We start from the raw sequence: 16,217 nt of genomic DNA on the forward strand, positions 1-16,217 counted from the left end.
TTCAAAGTAGAATTCAAGGTTTTCTAGTCTGAGAGGATTTTTCCTGATGATAGGTCTAAAGAAAATTAACTTTCCAATCAAACATTCTACTCTTTTTCCCTGTACCGTGTAACTTATTATAAAAGCTGTTTAACATACTCAAGAGAAGTACAGAGAATAACTTTAAAACTTGGGTAGCCCCAACCCGCTTTCAACAATTATTAATTAACTTTTTCCAAACTTCTTTATTTAAAAATAAAATGTCTCCATAATCGAAATTAAAAAAAGATTTCGATCATCAGAAAGAACAGTTTGAATATTGCTATCAAACAAAGGTAGGAAGAATTTCTGTTGAACATTTTTTTTTTAAATAATCTCTACACCCAACGTGGAGCTCGAACTCAGGACCCTGCGATCAAGACTTGCAGACTGACAAGAGCCCCCCAGGAACCCCTCTGTTGAACAATTTTAAATGTTACTAAAACAAATGGGTACAGTCTCCCTGGAAATAAATATAAGGAAAATTCCTTCATTACAAATGTCTGAGTCTTTTCTGTTGTTATCAATAACATTAAAATATTATTGAGATTTATATATAGGTAGATATCATATATCCAGGAGGTGGATCAGAGGTTTACCCATCTCCTTAGAGTGAATTTTGAAATTAAATGATGTCTTCTTCCCCAAAATAGTAATCCTCCCCTAAAATTCTCCTCAACCCTCCTATTTATATGTTTTAGTGTGTAGATAGGGTAGGTATGCCTAGCTAGGGTAGGGAAGGAGATAAAAGTGGGCTTGCCTAGTTGAAAGAAATATTTAAGTGGAGATTTGAATTTTTAAAAAGAAAAGAGAAAACTGAAGAGCATTCCTTTCTTAACTGAAGAACTAGGTAGTCAAAAAACTTTTGATCATTCTTCCGCAAGCTTGCAAATACAATATGCAATCAAGTATGACTTTCTGGTACAGGAAACAGGAAACACCTGATATACAAGATTGTCTTTCTTATAAACCATATTGTCAGGAACAGAGTTGAACGAAGGGCAGACCAGGCGGGCTTGCCTAAGGCACTATTCTCTAAAAGGGACTCAAAGAGTCGTAGAAATGTCACAAGATGGGGGCGCCTGGGTGGCTTAGTCATTAAGCGTCTGCCTTTGGCTTGGGTCGCCATCCCAGGGTCCTGGGATCAAGCCCCACATCAGGGTCCCTGCTTGGCGGGAAGCCTGCTTCTCCCTCTCCCACTCCCCGTGCTTGCGTTCCCTCTCTCCTATCTCTCTCTCTCTCTCTGTCAAATAAATAAATAAAATCTTAAAAAAAAAAGAAAGAAAGAAAGAAAGAAACGTCACAAGATAGAGAAACTGGTGTTTACCCCATCGCTTCTTACAGAGAAAGTATTATGTTTGGATAAAACCCTTGGGGAGGGAGTGCTGAGATTTCCCCATCACCACCCCCCCAACTGCCAAGAAGGATGGGCCAGGCAGCTTCAGGCTTGGTTCTGCAAAGTGGATTATTCAAGGCTGGTAGAGCTGACTGACTTGTGATGGGGAATGAGATTGTCCCCTCCACCTTTCTCCTACCCAGAGCTCAGACTCTCTTCAAAGTAGATGTTCAAGTCTTTAAAGCATATGAGTTGTAAAGGACCAAATTATTAACAAGCCAAGCTGTCCACAGTGCCTGACTTATGTCACTCGGGCTGCTCAAACACAACAGTACACACTGGATGGTTAATTAACAGCACAGCTCTGAGGGCCAGGAAGTCCAAGATCAAGGTGTCAGCACGGTCACATGTGGTGAGGGCCCTCTTCCTGGGTCATATGCAGCACCTTCTCTCTGTGTTCTGACATGGTGGATGGGGCTAGGGATCTCTCTGGAGTCTCTCTTCTAAGGCACTAACCCTACTCATGAGAGCTCCACCATCACAGTCTAAACAACCTCCTCCCAAGACCACACTCTCAAACTCCATCACGGAAGGCGTTCGAATTTCAGAGAACACAAACATTCAGACTATTGCAGCCTCCCTCTGGGCCCGGTCACAAAATCTTCCTGACAGCAAAGCTCTGTTCTCATGCCATCTGTCCTCAGAAACATCTGAGTCCTTCTAGAGCTTTGTTCTCGTGGTACTCTTTGTAATGGAATGTTAAATCAACGTCCCATTCTTCACAGATGAAAAGTAGAATCAATATTTTTTTTTTTTTTTGATGTGTGAACTGGTTGTTAGCCAAAGAGAAAAGGATTTTAATTGAGTTGTTTCCTCCTTCCATGTCCATCCCATTTATTCTCAGAGGGTCTTTCATGGCAGGGCTGGTCTCAACTGCCCTGGGCATGAATGAGGGTGCCCATCCAGTCCCCCAGGCTGGAAAGGCTTGCCCCACCCTATACACTTTCCCCACTGGGAAAAAGCAAACTCACTCAATTGTCTTAAGAGGACACATATTTAGATTTTTTGTGGGGTTTTTTTTTTTTTTTTTTTTTTAGCTCCTGGTCAAAAAATGGCCATCAAAACATCAGCTCCAGGTAAAGAAGAGTACTTATTACTGAAAGAGACAGCCGTCTGAGAAACCATCACCTATGTGGATTTCTTGTTGTCTTAGTGTGAGGCCAGGACTCTACGAGACCACTCTTTTCTATTTGTTTCTGACAATTTTGGAATTGACCGTAACAGGAGCACAGTGGAAAATGCACGGAATTTCAAATGACCCACTCCTGTTTCTTTGTTTGTGAAATGGAAGTAATGATAAAAACTAGAATTACACTGAATGTTGCATGAGGTAACATGAGATCTCATTCTTGTGAGCTATAAATTGTTCTCAGCTATTTTGTGGGGCATGGATCGGCTCACTGGTAGTAACAAACAGAGCTACACACTTTTTTCCTGTTTTAAAAGTATGATTACTCATTCTGAAAGAAGGTGCTTCATGGTTGCTGCAAACCCTCATTGTTGGCTTTTGGTTAGGACCTTATAAAAGGAAGTATGAATTACTGTAATCTCGAGAATGGTGTAGGATGAAGCTCAAGCCTAGAGTTTAGCCCTTGACGTTATTACTATCCCAGTGGAAGATGGGGTGGGGCACTTGACAGAAATTTAGAATTCAGCCACAGCGGTAGTTCCTGTCATCTCTGCTGTCACGGGATGTACCAGAATGCATTATTTCAGCCTCCTTTACCAGATTAAATAAAGTAAGACAGAGTTACAGCTCTAATGCAAGAATGGGTTAAATTCTTTTAGACTGCCTTCTTGGGTTTAAGGAAAAACACAATGTTCCATGATAAAATCATGTTATTAAAGGGTTGCTCTGATATGATCAAACATATTAAAATCACATATTTCATAATGTCTTTATGTTTGGTCTTTAATCTATCATGATGAGCTCATTGGGTCTAATGGTTCAGCTTGTTGAGTTTTGAAAATTAGAGCTAGGCTTTTACTGACCCTAATTTTTTAGGTTAATAGTAGTTTTTATGAGAGCTGGTCATCTGACGCATTGTGGGGATAAATGAATCCGCTTACTTTAGATTCTGCCACTCAGCACCGGTAACTCCTTTCAAAGGATAATTTTCACAATTTCTCCAACATGATGTATGAGCCATAACTCTAAATCTGTGTGTATCTAATATGCATATATGCAGTTTTAATATATGTACACTTAATATGAAAATATATTTTCTTTCTGCCTTAGAAATAAGTACTTTCATCTTTGCAATAGCTACCTAAACACTTATTATCCCAGCAGATTTTTTTTCTTTTTTCTTCTTTAGAGAGAGAAAGTGTGTGTACCTGAGTGGGGAGGGGGCAGAGGGAGAGAGAATCTCTCTTTTTTTTTTTTTTTAAGATTTTATTTATTTATTTGAGAGAGAGAGCACATGAGAGAGGGAGGGCCCAAGGGAGAGGCAGACTCCCGGCTGAGCTGGGAGCCCGATGCGGGACTCGATCCTGGGACTCCAGGATCATGACCTGAGCTGAAGGTAGTTGCTTAACCAACTGAGCCACCCAGGCACTCTGAGAGAGAGGATCTTAAGCAGGCTCCACATCCAGCGCAGAGCCCATCCCAGGGCTCCATCTCACAACCCCGACATCATAACCTGAGCCGTAATCAAGAGTCAGATGCTCAACCCACCGAGCCACCCAGGTGCCTCTAGCAGATTTCTTTTGTCAAGATGGAGCATATGCTTTCATTAATCTCACCTGGATTATTTTTAAAACACAAAATCACAAAATACTAAAGCAGATTTCACTCCAACACCTTTAATGGTGAATGTCTATCCTATGCCTTTCATAACAGTCCTTCTGAGTCGATGAGAAAAGGTGAAGATATCCCTTAGCTATAATTCCTAGGTGTGACTGTACCCTAAATTCTTCAAGATGCCACAGGCAAAATGTTTTTTCATCAAATAAATGTTGGTACCATTCATTCTCTTGTAACAAGCTCCACATTATATTCTGTAGAATAGTAAATATTTATTTAAATACTAGTATGGACTTAAAGGATTTTCACCAACCATAAACCTCCCAACATCGTATGTTAATTTGGTCCAGCTTTACTTCACACCATCCGCCTTCTACTTATTTTTTGTTTCTGGAATCATGATTCGATAGGCCCAATGTAAATATTGAATAAGAAACTATCCAGAATTCAAGTCACTCAATCAACTGGTAAGAATTTATTGAGCACCTACCATGCACAAGGCACTTAAGGAATACTGTGAAATTTAAAGCAATTCCATTTTAAGAGCATCCAGATATATTTGTAATTTCGTGCCTGCCAAAAAATGATTAATATCCATGAAGTTTAATGAATGGTGAACCCAACAAGAAATGAAGATGTAGGGTGTTCCAAAGTCCCGTTGGGCTCTAGGTAATTAGGTTTGTTTTCATGGCTTCTATCACAAACCTGGGTATACCGAGTCCATCCATAGATTCAAGTTCTTGGATACTAAGCCCATTGTCAAGGTCAGCCTGCCTAGCAAAGAACCCGGATTCTGCACAGGAGTGAACATGTTCTAACATCGAGGGGAATAAACCTGGAAGGGTGGCCAGAAGAGAGGCTGATGAGAAGACCAACATGATTTGGTTAAGAAATAGGTACTTAGAAAATAAAAGATGACACTCTTCCACTACAAAACTGACTATAGGTTGTTTCAATTGCCTATCTCACGTTGATTCATCTAAAATTTATCCCTAGTCGTGTTAACAATCAATGAGGTGGCCTTACTTATCAAGATCATGAAGTCACCCCCGATGCCCAGTCCAGCTCCTTCCCCTCCAGAGCTACGAGGTACGGGAAGGCCAGGTAGACAACCCTGAGTGGAGCACTGAGCTCGATTACTAAGGGTTTTGGGGAAGCAGAATAATGGAGGGATTAAGATTAGGCAATAATGACCTAATTTTAACGCGGGCCATGAAGGCTCCTCAGTAGACTGTGCACTGCACAGTAGAATGCTTTAGAACAAAGAGCATGCAACGTGAATCTTGCACACACAGAGGCATTTGAAGCTTTAAAAATACCCAAATATACAATGGCCTCTTGTTTAATTATAGTAATTATTCATCAGTCTCCAGATGTTAAGAAAGAAAAAAAAAACTTTATCTTTTTATGATTAGAAGCATGAATCCTTTCAAATGTGTGTGTCACCGAAATGGAATGTATCTAATCATCAACTTGCCGCTGAGAGAGCACTGAATAAATAACCGAAGCCAATCCAGAGCCTTATTAAAAGGATTTGTTTCCAAAGGGAGAGAGAAATACCTTCCATTCGGAAGAAATGAGCTTTTCATTTCAGCCCTACCAACAAGTCAGCAGTACATGGGGCATTCTGGTGGCATCAGGACGCATTTTGCAACGTCCAGTCCAATTCTTGACCAGAAGCCCCTGATGACTGTGCCAGTGAGGCTGCTGCATTCTTCCCATGGTAACTGAGTGACCCAGGAAAAAAGGCCCCCCCCCCCCGCAGCTCAGCCTGCCTGAGGTTGGGGGGAGGGCTGGTAAAAAGGGCAAGGTGGCCTCCCGCAAAGCCAAGCCCAGAATTCTATAGCTGAAGTCTAATCCCTCAGGCCCTACCAAACCCCACAAAATTCAAGAGAAAACAACAAACTTCTTTCTGTCGGGGTCCCAAAGATGAGTAATAATTGGATGTTAATTACTGGAGTGTGGTAGACAGCCTCCAACATGGCCCCAGTGATTTTCACTTTCTGACATTCATGCTTTTGTGGAGTCTCCTTCCATTCTGGACAGGGCCTACAGTGCAACCAATAGAATCTTGCAGAAACGATGGCATGTCTTCCCAGGCCAAGACATAAAAGGCATTCTATCTTCTTGTGCTTGCTCTTTTTCCACGACCTTGCACTCTGGGGGAAGCCAGCCACAGTGTCAATTAACACTGGATATGCTCAATGGAGAAGGCCATGTAGTGAGGGAGTAAGGACCCCTGACAACAGTCAGCATTCATTTGCCTCCTGACAGAGGCTCCTTGCTGCAGTCCCTCCAGCCTGAGTATCCTCTTTAGTGACTGTAACCTTGGCTGCCGTCTTGACTGCAAGGTCATGACAAACCCTGAGCCAGAACCCCCCAGTTAGGCCACTCCCAGATCCCTGGCCCAGAGAAGCTGTGTGAGACAATGGTGACTGTTGTAAGCCAGTGAGTTTGGGGTTAATTTGTTACACACCAATAGATAACTATTGCATCAGGTTATCTTCAACTGTTTGACCCTTACCTTGAAGCCTCTCCATAAATAAGGCCATGCGTTTCATTTCATGGCTCAAACAATTACATGGTATGGGTGTGTGTGTGTGTGTGTGTGTGTGTGTGTGTGTGTGTGTGTGTTGGTGGAATCCATTCAGCTTTAGTCTGTAACCCACAATGCAGAATTCAGCTCAAGGATGCCAAGACATGCCATATTTACCCATTTTATGGCCTCTTGCATTGTCATATATACTTCACATACTTTTTCTGTCTGCGTTTTGAAAGAAAATGAGAGGTGCACAAATGAGAGAATTTAATTTCTAAGCTATCTTTAGACTATCACAATGTTCAAGGTAAAGTGCCATTTTTAATATTTTCATTAAAAAAATTTTTTTTCTTTCTTAGTAGCCTCCATGCCCAACGTGGAGCTCAAACTCCCAACCCTGAGATCTAGAGTCGTATGATCTACCAACTGAGCCAGCCACGCACCCCCAAGGTCATGTACCAAATTGTAGAGATAGTCATAGACATGGAGCACTCATAGTCCCTAACCTCAAAGAACTTACACTACCAGAAATGAAAGTGCCAAGTGTCCATACAATTAAAATTTCATTAAAAACATATAATAAGTATGTATACAGGTATCCAAAAACAAGCCAAGAGGTATTATTTAAAATTTGGTTAAATAACAGGTGGGACCCCAGATTGGCAAAAGAGGAACAGAGAAAGCCCGCTCAGAAGGAGAGAGCAGCCTGAACCTGGGCAGCCTCAGGACCTGTAGAGAAGGAAATGTCACAAAGTACTAGGCACAGACAATAGGCCCTGGACGTTGAGATGAGGCCCCGATATTTAACTGAGTAACCAGCAAGAGACACTGAAGCTCTGCGCAGATTGGAGCCATCACATACCAAAACTGCATTTCAGGAAAATCACTGAAGCTACGGACAACAGATTTTAGAAAGGAGAGGCTGAAAACAGCACAGTCAAGAGGCTCTGGTCTAGTCTAGACACAAAGGGAGGGACGAGGGAGGAGGCACAAATTAGGGACGGCTGTAAGAATGCCAAGGATGGGCCTGCATGAGCCCTGCGGGGTTTCTCAAGTCCCTAGATTGAATCACCAAGAGGACCGAGGAGCAGCAGGGAAAGGCAGGAGAGGTTAGAGCGGAAAAGGAGACATAGGTGATTCAGCCTGAGATAGGAACAGGGTTATTGATAGAATCGGGGACTAACAGAAAGGCTGCCAGGAGGGGAGAGGAGGGAAAGAAGGGAGAAGTCATTTAAGTATAGATACACATCCAACCTCAGGCCTTCTATTAGGCCGTCCTCAGACTGCAGGGGAATGTCTTTTGCAAGTACAAATACTTTGATTTGCATTGGAAACTGTCAACCAAACTTGCAAATGAATTATAAAGCCGTTCTATTGACAGATGCAAATATTTTCTATATCCGTGGATAGAAATATTGAAAAGCTCCAATTTAGGCATCACACACCAAACCAAACCAAACCAAACCAAACAAAAAAACCTGCCTTACTTTTTTTTTTTTTTTTTTTTGGACAAATGAGCTTTCTCAACAGCCCCGATCTGACTCCACCCCCACCCTGCGCTAGATTTCTAAACAAACCCTTTGCTTGCCACACCTTTAGGAAATGGCTCCAGAGTATCATTACCTCACCTAGTATCCTAACCCCACCTTCCGGCAACTCAGAGAGGACAAATCCAAACCTGTCTAACCCCCTGGCAATCAGCTAATTGTGTGATATACCGTGTTCCCGCTGAATTCAACGCACCGCTTCCCTTGCGTATGCGCAAAGCTGTGCGCTTAGCTTGAACGGTTTTTCACAGCTCCGAGACAGAGCTCCTTGTATCCATGTCAAGGCTTTTATGCAAAGGTAGAGTTTGAATCCAGATCTTCAGGTTAGACAAATGGAAAAACCCAGTAGCCTATGTATACAGGACGCAAACGTTTACCAAATACAACTTTTTTTTTGCAAAGGAGAAGTGGCGCCGGCTCGAGCAGCATAGGAAAATAGTGTTAACACGCAACAGCATACCAAGGACTTAGTGGAACCACTGTCAGCCCCCTACATCAAGGAGCTCACTTAGTTCCTACCATAACACTACAGGAGGCTGAAATCAACATCTCAAGAGCCAAGAGTTGATCTCAGGCAGCCTCAGAGCCTGGGCTCCTGGGCACTGGGTCTGAAGAGTTTTCCAGATACCTTTTGCCGTCATCACCGTATCTGCTTCTACTGCTGCTGTAACAAATGACCACAAACTAAGTTGTGGCCATGAGCTAACACTGCACCTCTCTGAGTCTTCTTCCCTAATGACATTGCCCTCTGACTCTGAGCAATTCTGCCTCCTCCTTCTGCTTTTAAGGACCCCTGTGATATCAGGCCCACGAGGGAAATCCAGGATCATCTCCATTTTAAGGTCAGCTGATTAGCAGCCATAATTCCCCTCTGCATGTAACGCGGTATATACACAGGTCCTAGGGATTAGGACACAGGACACTTGGCGGGGGCTGGGGATTATTCTGTCTGTCACTCCCACTAATGCTGTAAGTAAGGAATCTAAGACTTCAAGCAGATTTAAAATGCTGGAAATCAGAATGATAAATCAAAGAGAGGTGAGTTGGGGGGGTGGGGATGAGAAGGAACTGTTGACAGAATTTTTCACGTGGACGACTGAAGGCAGACTCATACCCGTCTCCCCCACCCCGACATTTGCCCATCCCCCTTCAACTTCATCATTCGTTCGCTGAGAGTGAACACTAACTAGCTTTCTCATACCACCTTCCCAGCAGCTCAGCCAGGCAAAAACAAAACCTGGCTTACTCTTACCACCCTGGGTCATCATTATTTGATAGCATGCGTATGACACACTTAATCCTTCAGAGGGCATGCTCTCTAGGGCAGTCTGGGCCAGGGAGCCCTTCACAGGCTCCCAGCCGCTAGGATAGGAGCCTGCACAGAGCACCGATTGCAGTCGGGGAGACAGTGATGGTGGCTGGCGGGGGAGAGGGCATGGTAGAGCAGGTGGGGTCATCCAGGCCAAGAAGGAAGCAATGAGTGGATGGGGAAGGAGCAGCAAGGGCTCATTAATGAACACGAGCCAGTTTCTCTAAACACCAGGGTCCGGTAGGAGAGAGCAGGGAAGGGTAAGAATTCAGGCCTTAGGGACCAGCGGGATCAGATCCCAAGGCCTGGTGGGGTGTGGGGAGGGTGGGGGGTTGGTAAAATGCCTGAAACCGAATGGTCAAGTTCCAAGTTCAAGTTCCTGGAGGCTGTGAAGCAGGAGCCAAGATCAACGTACTGTTGACCAGCTATGAATTCGGGTGTCAGGCTCCTCCACTGTAAAAGGGAGCTAACAGTGCTCAGAAAATGAGAAAGACAGTATATATGTAACCAAGATGTCATTCATGCCACAGATCCAAAGAACCTAATGCTGCCACATCCGCTGCCTGGAGTCCAGAGTCATGTGAGTGACCACAACAGACTGCCTCCAGCATACCTGCTTCCCAGCACCGCTGTGTACTCTGCCTGGTGTCTATCCCGTTGAGAATCTCAGGCCCCCTCTCACAAAGCGGTGGTGAGCCCTGAAGTGGAGAGGGGTGCAAGGCCCCCGGGGGAGTAACAGATGGGGCAGACTCCCAGTACTCATGTACTCATGCAGCCCTGAGACCCCCACAGCAGGCTCTCCACCAACAGCTGCTCTCATTCTCCTCTTTCCAAGGGGTCTTCTCCCCCAGGCCCCCTTCTCTTCATTCACCCACCTGTCTCCCCTGAAGTGAAAATAAATAGTTAGGTGTTTCGTAAAGGCCCTGAAGAGGGATTCTGGCATCAACTATGAAAATGGTTCAGTGTTTTCACTACCTGGGCAAGGAGGTCAACAGCATGTTTGGCCGGTCTTGGGAAATTAGACTCAGACCTTGCGGATCAAGGAAGGAGGCATTGCACCGATGCTGGAGGAGTTAGCATCCCTCCACTGACAACTCCGCCTAAAAACGGAGCTGGAAGCCTCTTGGGAGAAAAGGGGCTGGCATCTGTCCCCATCTTCCATGGAAATGGAAAGGTATTAAGATGGACTGTATCTGAAGCTGGCCAAATTGGAAGCGTTAGGGGGTAGAGCCTCTACCCAGTATCACCCTCACTTCTGACACCAACTCCAAGTTCAGGAGCTTCTCCGAACCACCCTCATAGCGGATAATTCACGAGAAGGACCCACAGACCTCCCTGAGGGCTGCGATCCCCACAGTTATAATTCATGACAGGGAAAGGAAGCAGGTCAAAATCTGCTGAAAGAGGAAGTACGGGAGCAGAGTCAGTGGAAGGGAGAGGGGTCTCAAACATCAAGCTTCTGCTGTCCCTTCTCTGTGGGGTCAGGAGATATTATAATGCCCTCCTGACACCAGCAGGTGACAATTAGCACAGAGTCATACTAATCAGGAAAAACCAGGAAAGCTCACCCAAGCTTTGGTGTCCAGGGTTTTCACCAAGGCTCCGTGAGGCAAGCTTGATTGATTGACCGACTGCCCACATGAGTGATCGCAGTCACCAGGCTGATGGCCAACTGATAGTGCATGACCCAAAGCCCCCCAACCCAAAGTCACGTGACTGGCCTTGCTGGCAGGGCCAGCTCCTACCATTTATCTGCTCTCAGGCTGGCCCCGCTCTGAGACCCCATGAGGTTAGCTTCTGCCCTAAACAAAGACACTCCTACCAGGTTTGATACAGATTACCTGACAGAAACTGAGGGCAGAGGCCAGACCCCTCTTTGGACAAAGTCACGTTATTCACCCTGCAGACTCCATGAGCCTCATTTGTAAGAATGAACGAGCTCCCTCCACCCTCTGTCATCAATTCCAGGAGAGATGCAGGTCAGCAGACTACTGAGATCCACTGAGGATAAGACCAAAATCATCAGAGGGCAGACCTAAGCAGCTCCAGCCCAAGCACCCTACCATGTTGGTCAGGAAAGCCAGTGGCCAGAAAGCCGAGACACACTGCCTAGAGGCCCAGAGTTTCAGTTTCATGGTGGGACGAATGCCAGAGAGCACAGGGGAGAAACAAGGAGGAAGAAAGAGGGCTAATATACATGCTGGGAACAGTCAGAGCACAAGAAATGCCAAAGAGGAAAGGGATAAAACACATAAACCCTAGAGGATCCAAGATCAGGGAGGGTGAGCGCAGTCCTGCATCTTGGATGGGATGGTACTTCCGGGTGTGGACGCAGATCCTATTTACAACTGCGTCAGAACAACAAGCATAAATCAGTTTATCCCAGACAACCTAGCAAGTTTGTTCACCAAGTTTTAGTTGGTGACTAAGGATGACAGTAAGCAGAGACTGGTGACCAGTATCTCACATTTGGCACCAATCATTCTGGTCTCAAGCCGGCCCTGCATCCTGAGCTGCATTTGGTCTCTTCTTGGTAACAGATGCCCTCAGGCTGGGTCCGAAGACCCTGATCCCAAGCAGCATCTGACCAATGGGCGAATGTCACTGAGGGTTGGGGTTTCAGGAGGGGCTGACCAGAATGCGCAGACCAGTACAGAAGGCCTTGGGTAAAAGGAGCGAGCCCTGGCCTGCATGGGAGCCTGCCCCATAGCCTGTGGGTCTCCACGAAAGGGTGGTTCTCAGCCATTTTCCTGTACATAATTTTTGAGAATTACAAATTTAAGATTACCTGTTTTGAATGAGGTCTTCTGGGGAATCAAGGTGGGTGACGGTACCCTGCAAATGCTTGGCCTAAGGCATCTCTGTAGTGCAGGCATCAAGTGAATTGAAGAGAGTAATGGACAACACAGTCTGCTCAACACAGCCTGAAAAATGCATATGGCATTGCATACATAGCACCGGTGGAAGAAATGCTTTGCTGCCACGCTTACAGCATCTTACAGGAAATGCCAAAAAATTGAGTAGACTCAGAAAATGAGAGAGTTGTAGCTAGAACCTTGGATAGGAATTGGATTTTAGTCCTGGTTACAGCCCTTGATTTTAGCCAAGCAGTAACCCAGATTTTAGTCTTCGTTAATTTGCCAGGAGATGCACAAAACCACCACAATAATAACAAATATCACCGAGCACTTACTATTAACCTACTTAATCTTCCACACAAACCTATGAAACGAATGCTCTTTTTCACTCCCATCTTACCAAAGAAGAAGCAGACGCAGAGAGATTAAAAGTCATCTGCCCAAGGTGCCAAAGCAATTTTATGCCAGAAGGTAAACCCAGCTCCTGAGTTTATCCTCTTAATTTTAGCATGTTTGTTTGTAAAATCAGGCAATTAGAGTAGATTATGCCTAGGCCCTTTTTGTCTGTTACAGTCTAGGACTCTCTGGATTTAAGTGTAAGTAAAAAAAAATTTAGATATGCATAATTCTAGATTCTACGGCCTTCTTTACATGTAGTATTTAACACAAAAACTGGATGTATAGCACATATTGCTCAAAATTCATCTTAGACGAGGTTAAAAAAGGCCAAGAAGGAGTACTAAAATGTGTATAGAACCATAGAAGACCCCAAACAGCCAAAACAAACTTGAGAAAGAAGAACAAAGCTGGAGGTATCACAATCCCAGATTTCAAGATATATGACAAAGCTCTAGAACAGACACATAGATCAATGAAAGAGAATACAGTCCAGAAATAAACCCGCGCTTATATGGTCAATGAATCTATGACAAAGGAGGCAATAATGTACAATGGGAAGACAGTATGTTCAACAAATACTGTTGGAAAAACTGAACAGCTACATGCAAAAGAACGAAACTGAACCACTGTCTTACACCATACACAAAAAATAAACCCCAAATGTATTGAAGACCTAAATCCTAGAAGAGAACACAGGCAGTAATGTCTCTGACATCAGCCATAGCAACATTTTCCTAGCTATGTCTTCTGAGGCAAGGGAACCAAAAGCAAAAGTAAACTATTGGGACTACATCAAAATCAAGGCTTCTGTGCAGTGAAGGAAACAACCAACAAAACAAAAAGACAATGTACTGAATGGGAGAAGATATTTGCAAATGATCTGGTGAGGGGCTCATATCCAAAATACGTAATAGACAACTCAACACCAAAAAAACAAATAATCTAATTTAAAAATGGGTGGAAGACATGAATAAACATTTTTCCAAAGAAGACATCCAGATGGCTAACAGACACATGAAAAGATGCTCCACATCACTCAGCATCAGGGAAATGCAAATAGAAACCACAATGAGATATCTATTACCTCACATGTGTCAGAAATGGCTAGAAATAATAAGTATTGGTAAGGATGTGGGGGGAAAAGTAACCCTCGTGCATTGTTGATCAGTATGCAAATTGGTATAGCCACTGTAACAGTTTAGAGTTTCCTCAAAAAGTTAAAAATGGAATTACCGTATGATCCAGTAATTGCACTACTGGGTATTTACCCCCCAAACCAAAAACACTAAATCTAAAAGCTACATGCACCCCTATGTTTATAGCAGCATTATTTACACTAGTCAAGATAAGGAAGCAACCCAAGTGTCCATCCGTAGATGAATGGATAAAGAAGATGTGGTGTACATATACGATGGAATAAGATTCAGTCCTAAGAATAAGATCTTGCCATTTGCAACAACATGAGGGTATCATGCTAAGTGCAACAAGCCACAAAGAGAAAGACAAACACCGTATGATTTCATTCATATGTGGAATTTAAGAAACAACACAAAGAAAAAAGACACAAACAAATAATGAAACTTAAGTACAGAGAACAAACTGATGGTTGCTGGAGGAGTGGTAGGTGGATGGGGGAAATAAAGCAGATTAGGAGTACAGTTATCGTGATGAGCACCGAGTCATGTACAGAACTGTTTAATCACTATATTGTACACCCGAAACTAACACTGTATGTGAATTATACTTCAATAATTATACTTCAATTTTTTTCTTAACATAAAAATAAATAAAAAGCAAGTTTAGCTACTGAAAACATATACTTTTTGTTAATTTCCAATGGCAGTTCTCTAGAGTCAAGTGGACAAAGACAACGACATTCTAGTCGTATAGAGTCTTAAAACACACACACCTTCTAGAACATTAAAAAAATTCAGGTTAATGTAAGCCTGTAGTTCAGGCAAGATTGCAGTATGCCCAACCCAAATGTAACTGACTGTAACATCTTGGCTTCCCTTTGGTCTCCTTCCTTCAAGCAGAAGGGAGGGGAAGGGACAGGGACCGTGACACCTACACGGAACAGGCCAGGTGGTTTTCCATTGCACTCGACTTCTTCCTGGAGCCCTTTTCTCTCCAACAAGTCCAGGGCCTCTCACAGGGGTGACAGCCCCAGGATCCTCTGCACTCTCTCCTCACTTCTGTTGCCGGTGTTGCCCTTGCCTCGTGCAGGGGGGGCGGGGAAACCTGACCTGGAATGCAGTGAGCATCACCTGCAGGCAACGTTCCTGCCAGGACCACAGCCCTAAGCTAAGATCCAGGAGGAATTTCATCGATCATGTCAGTAACATGGAGATGCAGGCTACCATGGGAGAACAGAGCAGGGGGCCCTCGGCCTCTCTGGGGAAATGAGGATCCAGGAAAGGATCCACCTCCAAGGACGAGGCGACCCCCACACCGAGAAACACAGGATGAGACGATCCCCACTGTGGCGCTTCTGGGTGATATTGACAGGAGACACAGTTCACAGGTGGGGTGGAGACCGGACACAAGGATCATCTGCCTTTGTCCTGTGGGCCACAGGGAATTACTGAAGGAGTTTGTAAGGAACTGACGACATCCAATTTGTGTTTTGAGGTCACCTGACTGATGCGTGGACCTGAGGGTTCCCTAACCAGAAGCTAGTTAACTGACAGTAGCTAAGAGATCACAGATTCTATGAATATTCAGGATATAAAAGAAGGAGAATGTGTGATAGGGAAGATGCAAATAGCAAAAACAAACAAACAAACCCAAGGATGGCCCTAGAGTTCCATCTGGGGTGAAAGGATTGTCAGATACATACGCAGACCTCCAGCCTTCTCCGGGGTCCCTAGAGCCCCTGTTCATGACTCCCTGAGTCCCCAGAGGCTCACATGTGCTAAGGTCTGACCCTACAGTATCTAGATGTGTATGTAGGTCTAGATTTACCTTTCGTTAGTCTGTATTTTTTTTTTTTACTGCTTTACAACAAAGATTTATTACTTCGTAATTTAAAAAGTTATACATATGTTGAAAATGCATTTACAAAAATCGTCTGAGGAGAATCCCGGCTTTTCATACCTACTGCCCTAAGCATCTATGGATTACATAAAGCTGTTACAAAAGGAAGAAGGTGCATGGCAGATACAAGCATACTTTAAGTGGAGTCTACATATTACACTAAATTTTGATGCAATTTTTCTTATAGCACAGGATATCTGCAATAGAAAAGTCAGTTCGGAGATGTTTGAATTATCCAACCAACACTTCTGGAGCATTATAGGGAAGTAAGCAAATCCTCAGGACGCAGACAAAGCATTTGTCATATGGCCACTGGGAGATAAATGGCTTACAATAAAACAAACTGTATTTGGTAATTAAGATGATGTG

This window comes from Callorhinus ursinus, unplaced genomic scaffold (assembly GCF_003265705.2).
Source record: "Callorhinus ursinus isolate GAN/ISIS: 27379988/994484 unplaced genomic scaffold, GSC_fseal_2.0 scaffold30, whole genome shotgun sequence".
NCBI lineage: Eukaryota > Metazoa > Chordata > Mammalia > Carnivora > Otariidae > Callorhinus > Callorhinus ursinus.